This window comes from Dendrobium catenatum, unplaced genomic scaffold (genome assembly GCF_001605985.2).
Source record: "Dendrobium catenatum unplaced genomic scaffold, ASM160598v2 fragScaff_scaffold_1021, whole genome shotgun sequence".
Lineage (NCBI taxonomy): Eukaryota > Viridiplantae > Streptophyta > Magnoliopsida > Asparagales > Orchidaceae > Dendrobium > Dendrobium catenatum.
The window spans coordinates 441,904-464,398 of NW_021319483.1; positions in this window are offsets into that span (position 1 = coordinate 441,904).

Below are 22,495 nucleotides of genomic sequence, written 5' to 3' on the forward strand. Positions count from 1 at the left end.
AGAGTGTGAAAGGACGGAAAGGGTTCTCTGCCCACACTTGGAGAGTGTGAAAGGACGGACGGTTCTCTGCCACGACTAGGGATTGTATAAAAGGACGACGGTTCTCTGCCGCATCGGGAAGTGGTGAAAAGAGTGTGTTGTAAAGGCTTCTCCGCCTTGCTGTGGGTGCAAAAGGAAAGTCACTATTGGTATTAGTTCAATACTCAGAGGGTGCCTCTGGGGAGTGGATGTAGGTCTGGTTTTAGACCGAACCACTATAAATCTGGTGTCATTTACTTTACTGTTTTTACATTTCCGCATTTTAATTCTTAGTTTTAAAAACTCTGTGGTTGAAAAACTTTTTCTACAAAACATAAAAGAAATAATTTTTATTTCGGTTCAACATAATTTTAAAAGAGGGTTTAAAATTTTTTAAACTACCAATTCACCCCCCCCCTCTTGATAGCCTTTGGGACATTAACTTAGGCTTAACAACCTAATTACTAGACTCAATATTTAGAGCCGGAAGAAACTAGCTCTAATGAAGAACCTTTTTTATTTTTTACTAAAATAGTTTTTTTGAACTTCAAATTGATTGTGGAAGAAGGAGTGATGGTATTTGAAAGGCCATCTCTTATTGTATTATTATCAGCAATAATACCAAAATTCTTTGTAGCCTTAGAAGGAGTAAAACCCATCTTCTCTTCCTCTAACATTTCCTCAACAGCCTCCAACGTTTGTGGGATTTGAAATTCCAATTTTCCCTCTATGCCCGATTGAATAATAGCAGTTTGTTCGTCTGAATTTGTTGGAGTAAAATCTGGCTTCAGCTCCTCAACTACCTTATCTGCCTCCATGATTTGTGGGAATTAAAAATTTGTTTTTTGAAAATCCGAAATTTCAGGCAAGTTGTGTTGAACATCGGTAGACTCAAACACAACAGCAGGAATCATCAAATCAACTTCAGAATTTACATATCTAATTTCAGTAATCAATGAATCTGATTGGTTGTATTCAAAATTTGTAATTTGAGCTATATTCGGCTCAACCATCACATTTGAATTTATGCTAACTGCAACTTCATCTCCTCCCTTGATTTCAATAGTTTTTCCTTCTGAATTTTATATTGTCTTCAATGGCCGGTGATCTGAATTCCGGCGAGCTGGTTGAAATTCTGCATCTTGATTTGAATAATAATTCCTCTTAATACTTTTTGTCTTTTTATGAGGTTTGAATTTGACGTGCATCCAAGGACCGTAAGATCTATCTTCACTAATGAATTTTCTTTGTGAACTTCCTTTTCATTTAAATCCAGATTTTGAAAAACCTTTGCATATACCACATCTTTATGTCCAATTCTTCCACATTTGAAACAAATTGAAGATAAATTCTCAAATTCAAATTTCTGATAAAATTTTCCATGAATTCCTTCAACAAAAATACCACTAGGGAGTTTCGAGTTCAATTTAACCCGAACACATGCTCTAGCGAATTCCCTCCTCCCCCATCTAAACATGTTACCATCCAATAATAATGGAGTCCCTATACTCAAAATAATTCTCGTAATGTTGGTTTTGTCCCAGCAGTGCAATGGAAAGTGGGGAAGACGAACCCAAATGGGAGAAGAAATTCCATCTAAGGAATGAGGTGAAAAATTGGGAGTCCATTTATCTAGCCCAATGACAAAACCTCCCACGTACCAAGGGCCTCCATTGAGAACTTCCTCCATTGCCTCCTAAGTTTGAAAGGAGCACAAGAACTAATCTAATCCAAGTGAAGTAATGTGAAATCCTCCAAATTTAACCGATTGCTTCCTTAATTCAAAAGCACAATTTGAGAAGGGAAAGTTTTTGCAAAGGATCATCACTACCAATGAATTTCTTAGAACATGAACATTGGATTTTTCATTTTCCAAGTCAAGTTTAACCACACTAGCATCTATACTTCCTTCATGAATTATATTTGAATTAATTTTAAAGTGTAGTTTTCTAATCTACACATTAGTATTATTCAAATTGTGGTTGGTTTCACTAGAGGTGGAAGCCTCCAAATCATTAGCTCTAGGGATCAAAACCGGCACGGTTGAGCAAGACTTACTTTTCAAATCCACCAAAATTTCTTTTCCTTTACCGTTCTCCATCAAAGATGTTTTCTTAGAAGCACACCCTCCCTCTCTAATCACTAGAGGAGAGTTAAAAAAACTAGGAAAGCTACGATTGAATGTAAAACTACCTTTTGTATCCAACAAAGTTGGACGCGCGGTAGATCTAAGGGAATTGGTGTTCCGGTCATCCAAGGATGACCGGCCACCATCCTCCATTTACAAAGAATGCAGCCGAAAATCTCCTTCCAAATCCTTCCTCAATTTGTGGAGCTTCTCTCTCTTGATATTTTTATTATTGATGTAGAATTCTTATCTTGTGTTATTAATAATCATTTTAGGATTCATCCTACTATGCAATTTTGAACGGGTGGTGGTTTTCCTATTACCCATTTGAGCTTTGTAGATGATTTTATTTTTTTATCTAATGACTCTATTAAAATACTTAATATTTCTTTCAATTTTCTTAATTTAATTCAACATGCTAGTGGTTTAATTTTTAACCCTTTTAAAAGCTATTTTATTCATGCTAAGTATATATCTCATACACAGGTTACTAATATTGAAAGAAAATTTGGTTTTAAAAAGAGATGCTTACCTCTGAAGTATTTGGGTACTCCTCTTTATAAGGTTAAGTAACATTCTTATTTATTTGATGATATTTTCATTACTATTCTTGGGATTTTAATTTTCTTTCTTTTGGAGGTAGGCTTATTCTTTTTAAACATGTTTAGTGTTCTATTTCCCATTTACTTGAAGCATACTATGTGCCATACTTTAAATATTTGTAGCAGAATGGAGATTTTATTTATCAAATTTCTTTGGGGTGCTAAAGATTATGTAACATTAAGTGGGAAGCTGAAGAGTTGAATGGGTATGGAAGCTGGCAACATTTTTTTTTGGCAAGATAAATAGTTGGGCAATTTTTCTATTGACAATCTTTTATACACTCACTCTACCTCTGCTTGCTAAGTGAAGGATTTTATTATTAATAAGAGCTGGAATATTGATTTACTTATTAATTTTGTTTCCTGATTTTATTATTAATTTAATTCTCAATATTTCTATTAATTTGGATATTGAGGATTACATTTTGTTTATTTGTTCTAATGATGGTAACTTTGCTACTAAGTAAGTTTGGAATTCTATTAGACAAATGCTCCCTAAAGACTTGCTTTATTCTACTTTCTAGCATGCTAGCATACTTTCCTCTTACTCTTTTCTTCTATAGATGATTTTGCACAATTACTTGCCTTTTGATTTTATTTTATTAATAAAAGGTTTTTATATTGTCTCTAATTGTCAATGGTGTTACCATATTAAGAATATTAATCATGTGTTCATTCAAGGATCGATTGCTACGAAAGTTTGGCTTCACTTTGACAACATGTTTAATGTGCTAACTACTACAAAGTATAATTCTATTGCTAATCTTCTCAAGGAGTGGTTCATCCCTGATAAAGGTCATATCAGAAATATTCTTCATGTTATTATTTTTTGGTTTTCATGGAGTAGTAGGAATGATTCTAAGCATGAGGACATTAAAATTAATTTTTTAAGTGTCATCTCTAAAGTTAAAAATAAAATCTATCAGTTGTTTGTTGCTAATTATTTAAGTCTGATTCCTTTAAAGGTTTTTTTTCATGTGGCATGTGAGTTTGGTTTGGTTTTAGTCCTCACCCTGTTAGTTGTAAAGATATGATTATTTATTGGAGGAAGCCTGTTCAGAGATGTTCCAAACTTCTATTCAAGCTAAAATTGAGAGTCTTCTTTAAGCCATTTAATTATGCATTTCATTAGGCATCACTAATATTTGGATTGAAGTGGATTCTATTCTCTTGATTCTTTATCTTGAAGGTAATATCTTTTCAAATCCTTGTAATTTTTATATGTTAAGAGATATTAAGTATTGGCTTTCCTTCATTACTTATTCTATTTACCATATTTTGTGGGAAGGTAATGTTGTTGCTAATGCATTGGCTAAAATGGGTTGTAACTTTGCTGGTTTCACTAAATTCTCCGAACATTATTTTCCTAAAGAGATCAAAGGTTTGGCTAGATTAGATCGACGTGGCCTCCCTTATATTCCTTTGAATTAGTTGTGTTTTATTTTGGTTACTATTGTTCTTTTTTGTACTATTTTTTGTATTGTCAGCTTAGGTTTTATGTCTTTATTGGCATGTGTTGAAGCTGTGTTGTCTTGTTTTTTATTTTAAAATTTCATGATTGTATTCAGTATTGTTGACATAGGTTTGAGACTTATTTAGCTTTATTGGTATTCTATTTTAAACCTAAATGGTATTTCTTCTTAATCTTGGATCTATTTTATTCATAATATTTGGTTGTTCCATAACCCTTTGGTTAATCTTGTTAGCTTTATGGAATCTGGTTTATATTTTAAGTGGTCCCATGGAACTGATGGTGATTTCCAATTATTTAATGAGTCTTGGATGCTTCATTTTGGTTTTTCTAGAATCTGGGTGATGGGGCTAGTAATCTAAACATTATTATTTCCATCATAAATCTTCTGAACATTTGCTAGTATGTTTCCTCTACTACTTCAAAGAATGATTTGTTTAGTATCTTTCTCATGGATTTTGATACTAGGTATTTGGGTTCCTTTTTCCTTGTCAGGCATGAGTATGACATTATGGTGAATCTTCAACCTATGGTTTTCAACAAACTACAACTACATAATGTTGATGCTTTTAATTTTTTGAGTTGGATGTTTTTGTATTACCATGGGTTGGGGAATCAATCTTACAGTGTGTTGGATTTATATTTTTATGCTAACTACATGATTTGGACTGATTTGATTAATGATTGGAAATTTTTTAATGTTGATCAATACCCTATGTGTTGCTTATTCACTCCCTGGGGTTATTACATTCAGTTTCTTGTCATCTCTTTGTTTAGGCATCTCCACTGGGATGAACCGTCCATAATCTTTATGTGGCTCTTATGTTTTGTTTTTGATCGATTCTTATCTATTATTGTGATGTTTAAGGTTTTTGATAATTTTCTCATAAGAGTATGTAGGGATTTTTAGGTGCTTATTTGCGGCTGTAAGATGCTACTATTTTTGTTCAATTTTTTCTCTTTCAATTCTAATGGCCTTTACCTGTACAAGATCTATGAGATCCTAGGTGGATTTGGGAGTGGATTGGAGTGTCACTTGGGTGTTATTCATGGTATATTTTTATATACTACACGCCTGAGCTCTTATGGCCATTTCCATCTCCGTTTCTATTTTTTTAGGATGATTATTTGGAGAATTTTAATTTGGGATGGTTGGTCCTATTGGATGGCAAAATAGTATGTGGGGTTTGATAAATTTGGCATATTTATATTTACTATCATCTTGGCCTTTTGATGTTGAGTTGTGTTTGGTTATTTTTTTTCTTAGTTCTGCTTATTGTTTGTGGCTTAATACTCTTCTGAATGATGGTTATCTCAATCCTTATTTAACTATTATGGTGAGGTATATTGATATTATTAGCATCTTTAATTGGTCGAATTGGGCCGCCGTGGTGTTGGTTATGATGGCGTTGTTGTAACCTGGATTCTCGTTATGGATTATTATTGGAGCATTTGTAATTCTAATTACTTAGTTTTTAATGGGAGCATTCAGATGTCCATTTACAGGTTATTCTTCATTGTTGATTAAGGGGTATCCTACACCTTTATTTTGTTTATGTTTAATTTGATTCAAATTTTATATAGCTATAATCCTATATGTTTTTTCCATATAATATTGATGTTCTTGCTCTATCTCTACAGTCATTATCTCTTGAAGGTTCATTGGACTAAGGTTTTTGTAGACAAGATAATTAAGTTTTGCAAGAAGTGCGTGCTAAAATTCTACTTTATGGCCTTCCTTTTTTGGGTGTTGTCTTCTTGTAGCCTTAGAGTGCTCCGAGTTTTTTTTTTTTGTATTTCGTAGTATAGGGGACATTTGACTCTTAGGTTTTTCTTTGACTTTTATTTGTAGCTCTGTCGAGCAGTGGTGATCTAAAGGTCCCCTTTAAGGATCTTGTATCCTTTCTTTTCTATTAACACGGCCCTTTTGCGGGTTCCCCCTGACCCTCTAAAAAAAAACCTTAGGAAGTTATGTGGCCTAGGTCCTTTGGTTAAAGAAACAAATTTTGGATTTAGGACTACCTTTAGGTACAATTCCATTCCTATGTGATAACACTTGTGACAGCTATATTTTTAAGAGTCCAATCTATTAACCTTGCTTTTCACTAGACTAGGGTCAAGTTGGTTGACTTGGTCAAATTGACAAAGCTAAACCCTAAGACCCTTTCTAATGCATTTAATGAGCCAAACCAAATTTGTTGAGCCTATACCTAAGTCCTAGGTCAACCTTGTTGACCAAGCAAACCTAAGTTGACAAGGCCAGTCCATGTCACCCTTATTTGAATTTAGATAAATTTCAAACCTACTTTATCTTAATGCCTAATTAATTTGGGCTTGATTGACCATGTTGTCCTAGTAAACTATTGACTTCATCAACATAACCTTTATTTGGTCAAAATAGACATATTTAGGTCAAAACCTAACCCACATAGAATTTAATCACCCCTAGCCTCCCCTTGTCCAAAAACATAGCCAAGGGAGCTTAGATCTCTCATAATTAACCCTAGGAAGCATCTTGGCCATCCATCCTAGTGTCGAGGCAATAAATAGAGGCCTAAGGCCAAATTAGAAGGGATCTTACATATTATTCTTGCCCAAAGCTCTCTAAGTGGCGACTTAATTCATTTGGACTCTCCAGACCTCGCTCCACCTATCCCCAATCAAACCCACATTGAAAACCTCGATGACGATCAGATTCCAGCGAGCTTAAGCCAATAATCTATCCAAGCTAATTTTTCATTGATCCAGGAGCTTTAAAGTCATGGTTTCTTCAAAAAAATTAAGCGTGGTCAATTTACAAATTCAGATCCATCTTAAACGATTTAATCCATCCTTAAATTAAGGTGAAATCTCTAACCAAAGTCTAGGACACTTAAGCTTATTTAGCATTTCAAAAAGCACTTTTCAAATTGTATAAACACCTCCCCATAAATTATGTTCACTCATAGAATTCATGTTTAAAATATAATTAAAATAGCTTGAGCCAATGGAGAGAAAAATCCAGAATACCCAATCTAGGGTTTACGCTCATCATCCATGTGTTGTATATTCTTTGGACTATTGATCATGCGATAAACTATCCAGATCAAGCCGTTCAGTAGCTTCATTCGACCACGGATCTGATCCCGCAGTTGATCTTCTTGTCTTGTGCAATTCAGACCATTCATTTCAAACCATGGAACATTTGATACTCAGTATTCCATGCTGATTTCTTAGTTTAAAATTAAATTTAATTTTGAATATTTTATTAAAGTATTTTAAATAATCCTAATACATTAAATATTTAATAAACTAATTAATTAATATTAATTTGAATATTTTAAAGTAATTAATGAAATTAATTAATATCCTTTATGAAACCCCTCACAAACTCCCCCTCATAAGATCCTTTCTATCTCTCTCCCTTACTCTCCCTCTCCTCTTGGCTCTCTCAGGTCAGGACAACAGCAAAAGACCACTTCTTGAGAAAATCTGAGATCTTTTAAACAAGGGCTCCAAATTTGCCCTAATCATCTTGGATGATCGACCGATCGTCCTGTACAATCAGTTCAGATTTAGCTCAATCAACCAAGTTGATTTGGGAGAGTCTGGACAATTAGAAGGTTCCTTTGTTTAGATCGTCTAGGATGATAATATATCATCCTATATAATTATTTCAATTTGTCGAATATAATCAAGACCATTGCCCTAGATGGATGTCTAGATAATGAAAAAGAAACTTGATCGTCCGGGTCGATTAGTATAAAATGTCACATATCATCAAAAATAGCGCCCTGGATGGATATTTAGATGATGAAAAAAATTACTTGATCATCTAGGCCTATCTCACGATCATTTGAGATGATTAGTCCAAAACTTCACATATCGGCCGGAACATCACCCTGGATGGAGCTAGGCTGATTATGGATCATCCAGGAAGAACTAAGGTTTATTAACTGATAGTCCTGGATGATCCTTCAATCGCCTAAGAAGATATAATTGAGTAATCAAACCTTAATTGCTTTCCTTAATTACCAGTCTAATTTAGGCATAATTGTAGTGCATCGTCCAGAATGATGTCCTTGATGATGTCCAAAAATAAAACATGCCTAAAAGGTTATGGCGAATGATTCTTTCTGATTTGATCACATCATCCCGTACGATGATAATATCGTCCAGGATGATTCGCTTAATTATGGCTGACTTAACCAGAATGCCCTAATTAGAGTTTTTATTTTTAACTGAAAGCGATGATGTTGCCTTAATCACTAGGCAATTCAAAAGTTTTCTAAGAAAAAATAACAAGCATCATCAGAAGTGGAAAAAAAGTATGGATATAAAAAATTATAAAAGTTCTTTTGATACGGTTTGTTTTGAATTCAGGAAACTAAGACATGCTAAAGCTGATTGTCCTATACTTAAGGCACATCTAAACAAGGATAAGGGTGGGGGAAAACCCAAGTTCAGGAAGGATAAGAAGCGGTTCCAAAAGGCGTTATGGGTGGATTCTATATCGGACTCCTCTGAGACTAAAGTTGAGGAGGAGAGAACAAAATTGTGCTTGATGGTCGGTGATCATCTTGGTCAGTATGACCAAGAAGAGGTATGAGAAATAAGCTATGATCAATTACTTGAAGTTTATGAGAAAATTCATGCATCATATAGGAAACTTAAGAAATCGCATGCTAGTTTGAAATTAGAGTTTTTGAATATGCAAAAAGAGCATGAAGTTTTATTTAAAGATCACTCTATAATTGATAGCAATCACATGTCATAACTTGATGAGTTTGATGAGTTAAATAAAAAGTATATTGAATTAACTGATGTACATGATTCCTTAAAGTCATCTCATGTTGAGTTAGAAAAAGAGTTTAAGAAGTTAGAAATACTCAAAGCTTTTGAAAATGATAAACCAACTTTCCATGTATAACATAATGTTAAGAAGAAGCATCACTATCTGAGTAGATTAGTAAATCCTTTTCCTAGAGTTAGATGTTTTTCATGTGGCATGATAGGGCACATTTCACACACTTGCACTGTTCAACGTAGTACACATTGGGTATGGAGATGCAAATTACATGATTCACAGTATAACACACATGCATCACTATCTTCTTTCCATAAGAAGGGACCCAAACCTATTTGGGTTCCTAAATATGATATTTGATAATTTTGCAGGCTTTCTATCACAAAAGGCCTCATGAGAGCATGTGCTACCTGGATAGTGGATGCTCACAACACATGATTGAAGATACCAACCAATTTATTTCATTGGAGGCCGGGCCTGAGGTAAGGTCACTCTTGGCGATAACACCATCAAGAAAGTGGTGGGCACAGGTATAATTGGAAACTTCAAGAACCTTTTGATTGAAAATGTTTTGCTTATAGATAAACTGAAACACAACTTATTAAGCATCAGTCAACTGTGTGATAAGGGCTTCATCATAAAAATTTTGGTAAATACATGCATTATTAGTTTGAATAATAGTATTATTTTACAGGGAAAGTGGATCAACAAAGTTTACATTCTTGATTTAAATAATATTAAATGTGTGCTTCATTTTATTTAAAAACTATTGCTGATGAGTCTTTGTTGTGGCACAGAAGGTTATATCATGACAATATGAAATCTCTTAGAAGAGTGACCCAAAAAGACCCAGTTAGAGGTGTCCCCAAGCTTAAGTTCACCAAAGACCACCAGTGCGATTCCTGTCAACTAGGGAAGCAAGTCCAATTCACTTTTCATTCCATTAAGGATATTAGAATATCTATACCTTTAGAAGTCCTTAACAGGGATTTATTTGGACCCATTAGCACTACCAGCTTAGGGGGGAAAGTTTATGGACTTGTGATTGTCGATGACTACTCAAGGTTCACTTGGATTAAATTTCTATCACATAAGAGTGAGTCTTTTGATGAGTTTAGATCCTTCTCCACTAAGATTAAAAAAAGTTAGGTTATGAGATATTGACCATCCATAGTGACCATGGGGGAGAGTTTGAAAATGAGAGATTTGGAGGCCTTTTATGAGGATAAGGGGATAAGCCACAACTTCTTAGCTTCTAGGACCCCTCAATAGAATGGGGTAGCTGAAAGGAAAAACTAAACCTTAGTAGAAGCTGTTAGAGCCATCCTTACTGAATATTCACTTCTAAAATACTTTTGGACTGAGGCGGTAAACACAATTTATTATGTGTTGAATAGGGTGAATGTTAGAGCTAAACTTGAAAAGATTTCCTATGAGATCCTTAAGGGTACGACACCCAACCTTTCCCACATCCATGTCTTTGGCTGTAAGGTTTTCATTCTTAATAATGGGAAGTCACACTTAAGGAAATTTGATCCAAAATCTAATGAAGGAGTGTTCTTAGGATATTCAAGTGTTGAGAAATTCTTTAGGGTGTTTAATAAGAGGACATTGGTGGTGGAGGAGACTACTCATATAGTGTTTGATGAATGTGATCCTAAAGAGTCTAGAGTTTAGGATAAAGATGGTGTTGGAGAGATTTCCAAAGGAGTTAAAAATTTGGAGAAGAGGGTAGAGTCCCAAAACACTAAAGGAGTAGGTGAGATTACCCAAGGAGTAGAGAATGCAAATCTAGAGAAAAGGGTTGAACCTACACACACTTTGCCTAGAGATTGGAGATATTCTTTGAGTCATCCTAAAGAACTGATCTTAAGAGACCCTTCTGAAGGTGTTAGAACTAGGCATGGACTTAGGAAGAAAGTGAACCACTATGCTTTTATCTCAATGACTGAATCAACCAACATCAATTAAGTCTTATCTGGTGAGTTTTGGATCTTAGCATGTAAGAGGAACTAAATCAATTTGTTAGGAATGATATTTGGGAACTTGTAGAAAGACCAAAGGGACAAAGTGTAGTTGAAACCAAATTGGTCTTCAATAATAAGATGAATTATTTTGGTGTGGAGGTTAGGAATAAGGCGAGATTGGTGGCTAAGGAGTACAACCAAATTGAAGGGATTGATTTTGAGGAGACCTTTGCCCCTGTAGCTAGATTGAAAGCCATTAAGTTGCTATTAGTCTTTGTCTATTATAAGAGATTTAAGCTTTTCCAAATGGACGTCAAGAATGCCTTTTTAAATGGGGTAATAAAAGAGGATATGTTTGTAGATCAATCCCCAAGTTTTGGGAGTTCCCAATTTCCAAATCATGTTTTCAAATTAAAAAATGTCTTATATGGATTAAAACAGGCACCCAGAGCTTAGTATTCGAGGCTTAGCACATTCTTCCTAGAGTTGAAGTTTGTTAAGTAGAGCATAGACACCACCCTTTTTTTAAGAAAAGTAGAAGGTGAGTTGCTTATTATTTAGATCTATGTAGATGATATACTTTTTAGATATTCTGATAAAAAACTTTGTGATAATTTTTTAAAAATAATTTGTAAGGAGTTTGAGATGAGTATGATGGGAGAGTTATCCTATTTTTTGGGGTTTAGTATAAGACAATTGGATGATGGAACCTTTTTAAGTCAATCAAAGTACATAAATGATATCTTGAAGAAATATGAAATGGATAAAGCCAAGCCAATAACCACTCCTATGACTTCGAGTGTTTAATTGGATATGGACTCAAATAGAAAATCTGTTGATCAAAAGAAGTACAAAGGGATGATTGGATATTTACTTTACCTGACAACTAGCTGACATGATATAATGTTTAGTGTTTTCTCTATGATAGATTTCAAGCTAATCCTAAAGACTCCCACCTAAATGTAGTTAAGAGAATTCTTAGATATCTATTGGGGACCCAAAACTTAGGAATCTGGTATCCTATGCACAACACTTCTTTTGAGATTATTGGATACTTTGATTCTGATTTTGCTGGATATAGGGTAGATAGAAAGAGCACTTTTGGGACTTACCAATTTATAGGATAGTCTTTAGTCTCCTGGTCTAATAGAAAACAAAACTCTATTGCACTTTCCACTACTAAAGCTGAGTACATTTCCTTAGGAAGTTGTGTGGCCCAAGTCTTTTGGTTGAAGCAATAAATTTTGGATTTAGGATTACCTATAGGCATAATTTCAATCCTTTGTGACAACACTAGTGCCATCTGCATCTCTTAGAATCCTATCCAACATTTAAGGATCAAACACATTAATATAAGCCATCACTTTATTAGAGACCATATGACCAAAGGGAACATTTAGTTACACCATGTGACAACAAAGAATCAACTTGCTGACATCTTTACTAAACCACTAGATTTGACACTTACAACATCTTAAGGAACATATTGGGTGTTATTGACATAAATACATGAACTTGATGTTTACTGAATTTTGTATTTTATGTTTTATTGTTTGTTGTTATTTTTTCTCCTCTTTTGTTTGTTTCTGATTTATTTGTTTTCGCTTTTTACTTGCTATTATTTCTTGTGTTTTATTTATGTTATTTTAGTTTTTCTTCTTTTTTTATTACTGCTGAAATGATATTTTATGCCTTATTTTTATTTTTGAGAATTTGTACTCAATATTTGACATCTCTAAATCAGTTAAAGGGAGAAATATTGTTGATTGTTTTCCTTTCTCTAACCTCTTTTAGCATTGTAATTTCCTTTTCTAAATAAAAGTCTATCTCAAATTAACAACTAAACTTTGTGATTAAGATCCTTTTATCTTACTATAGTAATCTAACTTATAAATATAATATTTAAAGAATTTATATACTTTCAAATTTTTTAAAATCTTGTTGTTGCATTTATCATATGAATTTGTTTCTATTTTGTGGTTTATTTTTTCTTTTATTAGATAGTGAGTTTTACTTCTCTATTAATTAGGTAGATATACTCATAACTGAGAGTTTTTAAGAGTCTTGAAAATAAATCTAGCTTGCAAAAAATGACAAGGGAATAAAATGAGCCCCAAAAAGAAGAAAAACTGAAAAAATACGTTATGTCCGCAAAAAAAAATTAAAAGATACACAAAGTGTATAAAAAATAAAAAAATGTGTAAAGTGTGCCAATCAATTAATAAGAGGCATAAAATGAGCTCACAAAAGGCAAGTTTCCTTCTCTTTCAAACTTTTAAATCTTAGAAGAATTCATGTGTCACTTGATATTTTCAAAGGCTTGATTTTGAATTTTGAGATTATGAAAAATTACTTTGGTGTATTATTCTATAAGATATTTTCTGGAACCTAGTTTTGATCGAACCTCTTTTTCTTATTCAATTGGTTTTTTTGAGTTCGATCATTTATTTTCATAAGATGATTTGTCCTGAGAGAAGTCTGAGCTAGGACTAATAAGATATGTTATTCTACCATTTTATGGATTTTGATGATGTTAACTCATTGATTCTTACAAATTTTTAATTCAATAACATGGAGAATTTATCACAAAAAAAAACTTTGCTTTTGTTCTTCTTTTTTGTTTTATATTCGGCTTTTGTTTTCTAGTTTCCTTCTCCTTTTTGTGATGCTAAAAGGGGGAGTAGTGGGAAGTGTTTGAGTTATTTCATCATATTGTTTTAGTTATATTTGTATTTTATTTCTTTTTAATTATTTGCTATCATCAAAAAGGGGGATATTATCGCAAATCTGGATTCAAAAATTATAATTTTGATGATAACAAACATTTTTATTACTTCTATTTTTCTACGACTACCTTGCCTACTAACGTTTCAGGTCAACAAGATCAAATTGTAACTCAAACCAGCTCAAGATTAGGTAGATTAAGACTGAGTCAGTTTGTAATTTACGTAAGTGTCTTTTACCTTTTCTTGAGTCTATTATAATAATGTGGGTCTTGATGCTAAGTAACCTTGCCCACATACACTTTAGTAAAAAATTCTGACTGTTTTAAAGTTTTTTGTTTTCGATCATATTGTCTGGGATGATCCAAAATCATTCTGGATGATCAGTTAAAAATAAAAACCTTAATTAGGGCATCCTGGTTAAGGTAGTCACAATTAAGCAAATTGTCCTAGACAATATTATTATCGCCCATGACAATAGGCTCAAAAATCAGAAAGAATAAGCTGCCACAACCTTTTAAACATGTTTTATTTTTGGACATTGTCCAGGACATCATCCTGGATGATGCACTTCAATTATGCTTAAATTAATTTGGTAATTAAGGAAAGCAATTAAGGTTTAATTGCTCGATCATATCATCCCAGATGATCATAGGATCGTCTGGGATGATTAGTTAAACAAATCTTAGTTCTTCCATGATGACCTAAAAGATGCTCTGGACGATATGTATTGATTTGAACTAATCATCCGGGATGATCCAAAATCATTATGGATGATCCAAAATCATCCTGGATGATCAAGTTATTATTTTATCGTCGAGATATCCATCCAGGGCAATATTCTGGATGATATGTAATAGTTTATACTAATCAGTCTGGACAATCAAGTTACTTTTCATCGTCTAGATATCCATTCTGGTTGATGTTCTGGATGATATTCAATGACTTGAACTAATCATACAGGATGATTATTACAAATTAGGGAAAATTTGAAGCCTTTCTTTATAAGATCTCTTATTTTCTCAAGTGGAGATATTTTGCTGCTATCATGACTTGAGAGATCCAAGAGGAGAGGGAGAGGAAGGGAGAGAGAGATAGGATCTTATGAGGGGGAGTTTGTGAGGGGTTTCACAAAGGTTACTGCAAGCATGGATCCTAGTCATCTTCTTTGATTATAGTCCCTAGTTCCTCAGAGGTTTGAGAGAGGTCTACTTCAGCAATTAATCGATGTTTTCTACTTGCTTCAGGAGGAAGCAAAGGGAGTTAGGTTATCTGCCTTCTTTAGGAGGAAGCAAAGGGAGTTGGGTTTTTTGCTTACTTCAGGAGGAAGTAAAAGGAGTTGGGTTCTCTACCTTACCGTGGTCGGTGAAAAGGAGTTTTTGTATGGGCTTCTCCACCTTGCTATGGGGGAAAAAGGAGAGACACTTAGTTTAGTGCAATACCCGGAGAAGAGGCTCCAAGGAGTGGACGTAGGTCAAGTTGATCGAACCACTGTAGAATTTGGTGTGCTCTTTCTTATTGTTTTCTCACATTTAAATTTCTGCACTTTAAATTTTTGTGGTGATTATTTGGTTGTGGTTATGATTTTGTTTGAAGAATTTTTTAAAAACCAATACACCCCCTCTTGGTTAGCCTCAGGTTAGTTCACATGGGCTTAACATCCCTGACAAACTTTCAAGTAACACTAGAGCACTTTCAACTTTAATATGTATGATATCTTTTGTAGGTGGTAATACTCATACATCACTAAAAAAGGGGGCTAGAAATAAATAAATTATATATAATTGCTACAAGTACTTCAGATGCTTAGCCACCATACAGAAAAGAGCAAGGCCAAGTGTAGCTAGCTTAAGCTTTTTCTTTTATTTTCATTTATATTTTCTTGGGATATTTGATTATAATTTTTTAGGATAACCTTATAGGAGAGTTTAGACTTTTTTTTATATTCCTGATGTAATTGTATTCAAAGTATAGGGTTGTAAAAATTTAAAAAATAAAGCATTTTTAAAAATAAGGTATCCAAAGAGAAAACAAAGTCCCTTAAAGGGAATTTCTTTTCATTTAGATATCTTTTTAGAGGATGTACTACAAGAAAGTTGAAGAAAGGAGATCAATAGAGGAGCTAGAAGACAAAGTTCAAGATCAAAATGCCTTATTTTAACGATTTGTGTCATTTTATAGGATTAGAATCCAGATTATTGTCAGTGGAGCCAGGACACCATTACGTTTTTATAGACCATAGGTTGTATATTATATAGTACTTGTCATGGACTTTTGGATACTTTTTTCTCTAGTTGATATTTTTTATGTTGTGTTTACTTTGTTTGCATAGTAAAAATGATATGCTTTTTATTAGTTTCTTTTTTGTATGTGTTTATGCCTGATTTTATAAGGCTTTTATAGATAAAATTCTTCTACTTATAATTAAAATTCAAAATTTTAGAAATTAAATAACATAGAAAGATAACGATCTAGGAAATGAGCTGAAGGTAGTCCAGGGTCGCATGCATATTAATGCATTCCTCTCTTTCCTAGGTTAGACACTTCCCTCCATGTGGGTAGAGTTTAGATAATCCGATCTATGGGGATGAGATGCCGAACTTGGGAAAGCCTACTCTTCTAAAAATTTATTTTGTAAGCCTTTTAAAAATTTAAGCATTTTTTATTTGGAGATTTTGATTAGCATGCATTATATTAGAAACTAACTAAAATCAAAATTTAATTGCATTAGTCTTAGGAGCATAATACCATTCATAAGGCAAGGCCACTTAGGAATCTCTCTAGACATCAGCCTTAATTTCCAAAAAAATAAAATTTATCCACCCACCCATCTTTTATAAAGATCGAACAATACGAATTTTATACGACTAGGTGCTTAGCTATCTTTTCTTTTCAGGTAGGATATAAGTCCAAAATGCATTAACTAGGATACCAATATTATTATTATGTGTGGAATACTAAACCTACTATAGATTTATAGTTTAAGTCTACTACTATCAGTATCCTGTAGCATGCATCATCGACGAGTAAGTCCTTTATTCTTCAGAGGCAAAAAATCTCACCTATTTGTGTCACATGGATGACACCACCTCCATCTTTCTCTCTTGTATGTTCAGAGTGTAGTGTTATCTTTTTCCAGTTTCTTTTCCCTGACTTTGCTCTTCCAAATGATGATATGATCCATACATGTTGACCAAGCCAAGTTGAACCTTTCCTTCCCTCTAAATTGGAAGCTCTTAGACTCTTCCCTATGTGTCAAACCCATCTGAGATAATAATGTATATTCCTTAATCGAGATTTTCATAGGCTCTTGCTTAAGATTTAATTAACCACAAAGGCTTGCGTCCATGAGAAACTGAATCCCACATCAAATAAACCTCACTCAAGATGATATAATGAATGGGAGAAATCTCATAATTTTAATCAAGTTATAAATATCATTACCCATCGAGGTGTGTAGGTGAAAGCCACTATCCTCAATGGTTAATCGGATGTATGATCTCATATGACCTCCCGTTGGCCCTCTTGTGAAGAGTGTAAATGCTTATAATCATTTTGTTCTATGGGATAGTGTGATCGTACCCTTTGCACTCTATCCCCATTGAGCAGTTTCCTTTTGGAGGCCCACACAATCCAACACTTTAGGACTATGCATATTGATATAACGAACCATTTCATTAGGGACTATGTTACCAAAGGAAACATAGAGCTACACTATGTAACCACTAAAAATAAACTTGCTGATATATTTAAAAAACTACTAGCTTTTGAAACATTCAGCACCTTAAGAACTAGATTAGGTGTGATCGATATTCATGCTTAAAAAAAAACACTTTATGTTTATGTTCTATTTATTCTTGTTATTCTTATTTCTGTTTATATGTTTTATGCATTTTGTTTCTATTGTCTTGTTATTTTAATGATTTTATTTTGCTTGTTTAGTCCCTAATTTATTTTTATTATTGATTATATTTTAGTTCTTCTTTTCTATCTCATGATGATGTTATTATCTTGTTTTATGCTTGTGCCTGGATCATCTCACAAATCTTTCCCTGAATTTCACTGTCATTTCCTACAAATTAAAAATTTCATCTTCGATCATACTATACAAACCACATTTGTACTATACAATCTATACATTACTACTTTAATCGCAACCCTTGACTCAACAGATAAACCATATTGAATCTATGATTGAGGATTGTACTATACAAACTCCTATTTGTCTAGATGATTCATGTGTTAATCCAGATTGGGATGAATTCATTTTAGTTGGTACTACATTTATAATTAATCATACCATACAAACATTTTTGATAAAATTTGTACAGCTTGACTCCTCAGGATGAGCTCCATATCTCTAATCATCCAGTACAAAGTCTGATCGTACTGTATGACATACACATCTTTTTGACTGATTGTTTGGCCAAAATAATTGCATGTGATCATCCCGTATAATATCACAATTGTACGATATGATTTGCTAAAGATCAATCTAAACAACCCAATTCCTTCAATTTTTCCCACACAACCTTCTAAACCTTCTTGTAATCTTAACCTTTATAATGGCCAACAGTTGAAAGAGTTCTTGACAAACCCAAGGCTCCTCCTCCTCTAATAGCACTACTGATGATCACTTTTTGATGGCTTCTGATTATGCTGCCTACTAAAAATACAAAGAGGTCAAAATCACACCTTCTAAGCTTCTTAGTCAATAGGCCCTTAGCTTTTCGATCATGGACCTTTTAATTCCACTGTGCTTCAATTTCCTTTGACTTTGGCCTATCCCTTCCACTCTAAAATCTTTGTCAAGATTCTAGTAAACCTTAGGATTAGTGGGGATGCTACTGTAATGATTTTCTGTGAGTGTTGTCAGAATATTGAAATTACCAAAGAGGATAAAGGAGTCTATCTTTAGCTAAACACCAAAGGAAATAAACCCCTTTCCATGGCATCCAAAATTAACTTTGTTTGGAGTGCTTTGAACCTCTTACTTTGAAATACTGCCTTGAACGATCACCAATCCTTTGTACACACACTAAATCAAAATGCCATGGTTATCCAACACATTTTGATAATATCTATCATGCGTAAAGCTAGAGACTAGATAAGCATAACTCCCTTACTATCAATTTTTACCTACTTCATAATGTCAAACACCTAAATGGATGAAGCTCAAATGATATTTAATTACATCCAAAATCCCAGTTCCATTTGACTCACAACCACTAGAAAAAAGCAAAACCTCACACTATGACATGTGATTGGGTTTATATTGAATAAAAAATACAACATCTCATATCCTGCTCCTCGTGATCACACTCCAATCTTCTTTTCGGATGCCTCCTTCGAGATTCTCTTTCATAAAGTCCAGGAGCCAAAAAAAACTACTCTTTGATGAAGAAGGAGAAGCTACCCCTGCAACTGATCATGCACTTGCACCACCTCCTCACCACTACTAATACGATGAGTTGATTAATTGATTTAACAGACTTGAGACCTGTCTGGATCAACAACAAAACCAACATGATAATGATATGGGTTTGTTTAGGGAATAGTTTGGAAACATTCGACAGTAGTTCATCTCCATCCAACAACAATATGATAGCTTTAGCCAGTTTTTTCAACCACCTCCACAACCACCTTCTGATTAGGATCCACCTTTGTACTAGTTTATTCATGTTGTACTTTTCTTTTATGCCTGTGTTTCCTTTTATGCTTTGTTGTTTAATGTTTGTGTTGCATTTTTTTAGTACCTCCTATGTTGTAATCCTATTTAATTTAAAAAACAAATTTTGTGTTTATTTCCTTACTTTCAAGTAGTATTTCTTTTTCTTTCTACATAGTTGTGTGCTCTTAGATATCTTTTATGTGCTTTTTACTTGAGAAATATATAGAAAATGTGCTTATGTTGATCATACTATATGAATTGGATGATACAGTACTATTGAACTTGTACTATATTATTTGGATAATAATGTATGAACAAAATCTCCATAATGCTCTTTGTTGTTTGAAATAAACATACTTCTATTCTGACTTAAATGTTTAATAAGTAATTATTGACATTATTAGAACTCGGAGGATAAAGGAATCTTATGAAGTTTCATATCCCTTCTTATTTACTTTTCATGATAATTCCTTGTGTCAATTTGATGTCTAAACCAAATTAGAATTAAGATGTTGAAATGAAAACTTACTCACTATACTACATGTTTTATATCCCTAATATATTCATCAATTTCATGAATGAAATTCATTATTTTTCTACATGAAGCTCTTTATTCCTATTAGAAAACTCGGGTTTGCCTTGTAGATTATTCTTCTCTATTTAAGAGAGTGAGTTATTTTTCACTTCTATTGTGAGGATAATCTTACAACTGAGAAACTTAAAGATTTAAAAAGGAAGCAATTTGTAAAACAAAAGTCAAAAGAGTCATAAAATGAGCGCGAAGTTAAAAGATGTGTAATGATTCCAAAAGTAAAAGAGGCACTAAGTGTGTTAAAAAACAAAAAGATGCACAATATGGGCCAAAAGCAAATAAAAGAGGCACTAAATGAGCCCAACTTAAATTAGCTTCTTTTTCTATTCAATCTTTAAATCTTAGAACATCCATATGTTTCATAACATGTTTAAAACTTGATTTTTGAAAATCTGATTTCTTCATTCATCACTTTTATAGTAATATTCTATTCGGTATATTTCATACTAGTAGTCTAAAAAAGTTAAAATTTCCCTATCTAATTATAATTCTTGAAGTAGATGTTGGTATAAACAAAGAATTTTAGCTTGTGAAGTTGTTAAGCTGGGTATGTAAACTCCAGAATCCAAATCTTTTGGTTGTAATAAAGTCAACACTTATCTTATTTGGTCTTTTCAATTTATAGAGTTAGTTTATTATATTTTGAAAAATGCCTATGAGAGTTCTCATGTGTGTAATAGTTCTTTCCTTACCTTGAGTAATTTATCATTTTGATTCTATGCATTTTGCATTTCTGTTTTCTATTTTTCTTCCTATTATTTTCCCTCTTTTTGTGATGTCAAAAGGGGGAGAAGTATTTTGTTGTGTTGTTTGTTATTATTGTTGTTTGCATCTTATTTTTAAAAAAAAAAAAAATAGACTCCTTTTTCTTATAATTAATCTTCATCTGAAGGGGAGTTTATTGGAAAGCATATTTTTAAAATTTCAAAACAATAATGTTTTCCATTATTAAAAAGGGGAAGATTATTGCAAACTTGATTCAAAAACTATGATTTTAATGATAACGAACATTATTGTGTGTGATGGCTTTCTCTTATTTCTGTGATATTTTTGTTTTTGTTTTTGTGTGTACTAACATCTTAGGAAATCAGTACATCGTTCAATAGCAAATGTGATCAGCTCAAGACTGGGTATAGTAGGGTTAGAGTCAATTTTTATTTTATTATGTATTTTCTCTTTTCTTGAGGTGTATCATGTAATTGGGTGGATATTGTTGCAGAGTAACCTTGCAGACACACACGGGGATAGGTAAAATTTTTTTTGAGAGTGTCTTTTTTAATTGATTTATATTATACAATCTTGGTTTCATAATGTACATCGTTAAATCCCTAGCTGCTAGAGGTCGAGAAAGATACTAATTTTATATTGATTGTATAATACAATTTGATTAGTACTGTAGTCCCAAATTAAAATCTTTTTTTAATTACTCATGCAATATTAAGCATTCAAATCATGGAAATTTTTTGTAATTGATTGTATTATATGATATAGATCATACTACACGATTAAGCATGTATGAAATTAGATGTCTCAAAGATCATACTAAATGAAATCCATGATTTTTTTACTAATTGTATTATATGATATCTATAGTGCTGGACAATCACCCGTGTATGAAGTTGGCCATCATAAGGACTATTCTAACTGAACAGAAGGGATTTCTATAGATCATACTGTAAGTTGTTCGGATCATACTGTACAAGGCCTTATAAAAGTTGAATAGTTCATCTGAATGATCTTTCTTGACAAGTTTGAATTGAGCTATTTTTACTGTATAATATACATATCATATTGTATGAATAGAAGATGGATATCTTGAAATTTAGGTTTTTTAAGCCAACTATTGAAGGATTTCTAATACTCTTATGAGATATCTTTTGCTATTGGGTTGAACTGAGAGAGAGTTTAGAAAAGGAAGAGTGAAGAGCTTTGAGAGAGAGATCCTTGTGAGGGGGAGTTATGAGGGATTCACAAAGGTTGCTCAACACGAGATTTCTACCATCTTTGTCAAGCTTCTTTCATAGTTTCTTTTTGGCTCTAGGTACATTTTCATCATCATTAAATCCAATGTTCTCTGCCTACTCTAGGAGAGAGTAAAAGGATTTCAAGGTTTTTTTCCTACTTCAAGAGAGAGTAAAAGGATTCAAGGTACTATTACTATGTCTCACTAGAACAACGGAAAGATTTTGTAAGGGCTTCTTCTCCTTACTGTGGCGGCCAAAGGGGGAGTAGTATTTTGTTGTGTTGTTTGTTATTATTTTTGTTTGCATATTATTTAAAATAAAAAAAGTTACACTCCTTTTTATTATAATTAATCTTCATCTAAAGGGGAGTTTAGAGGAAAGCAACTTTTTAAAATTTCAAAATAATAATGTTTGCCAATATCAAAAGGGGGAGATTATTGTAAACCCGATTAAAAATTTATGATTTTGATGATAACAAACATTATTGTGTCTGATGGATTTCTCTTATTTATGTAATATTTTAGTTTTTAGTTTGTGTTTACTAACATCCTAGGAAATCAGTACATCGTTCAC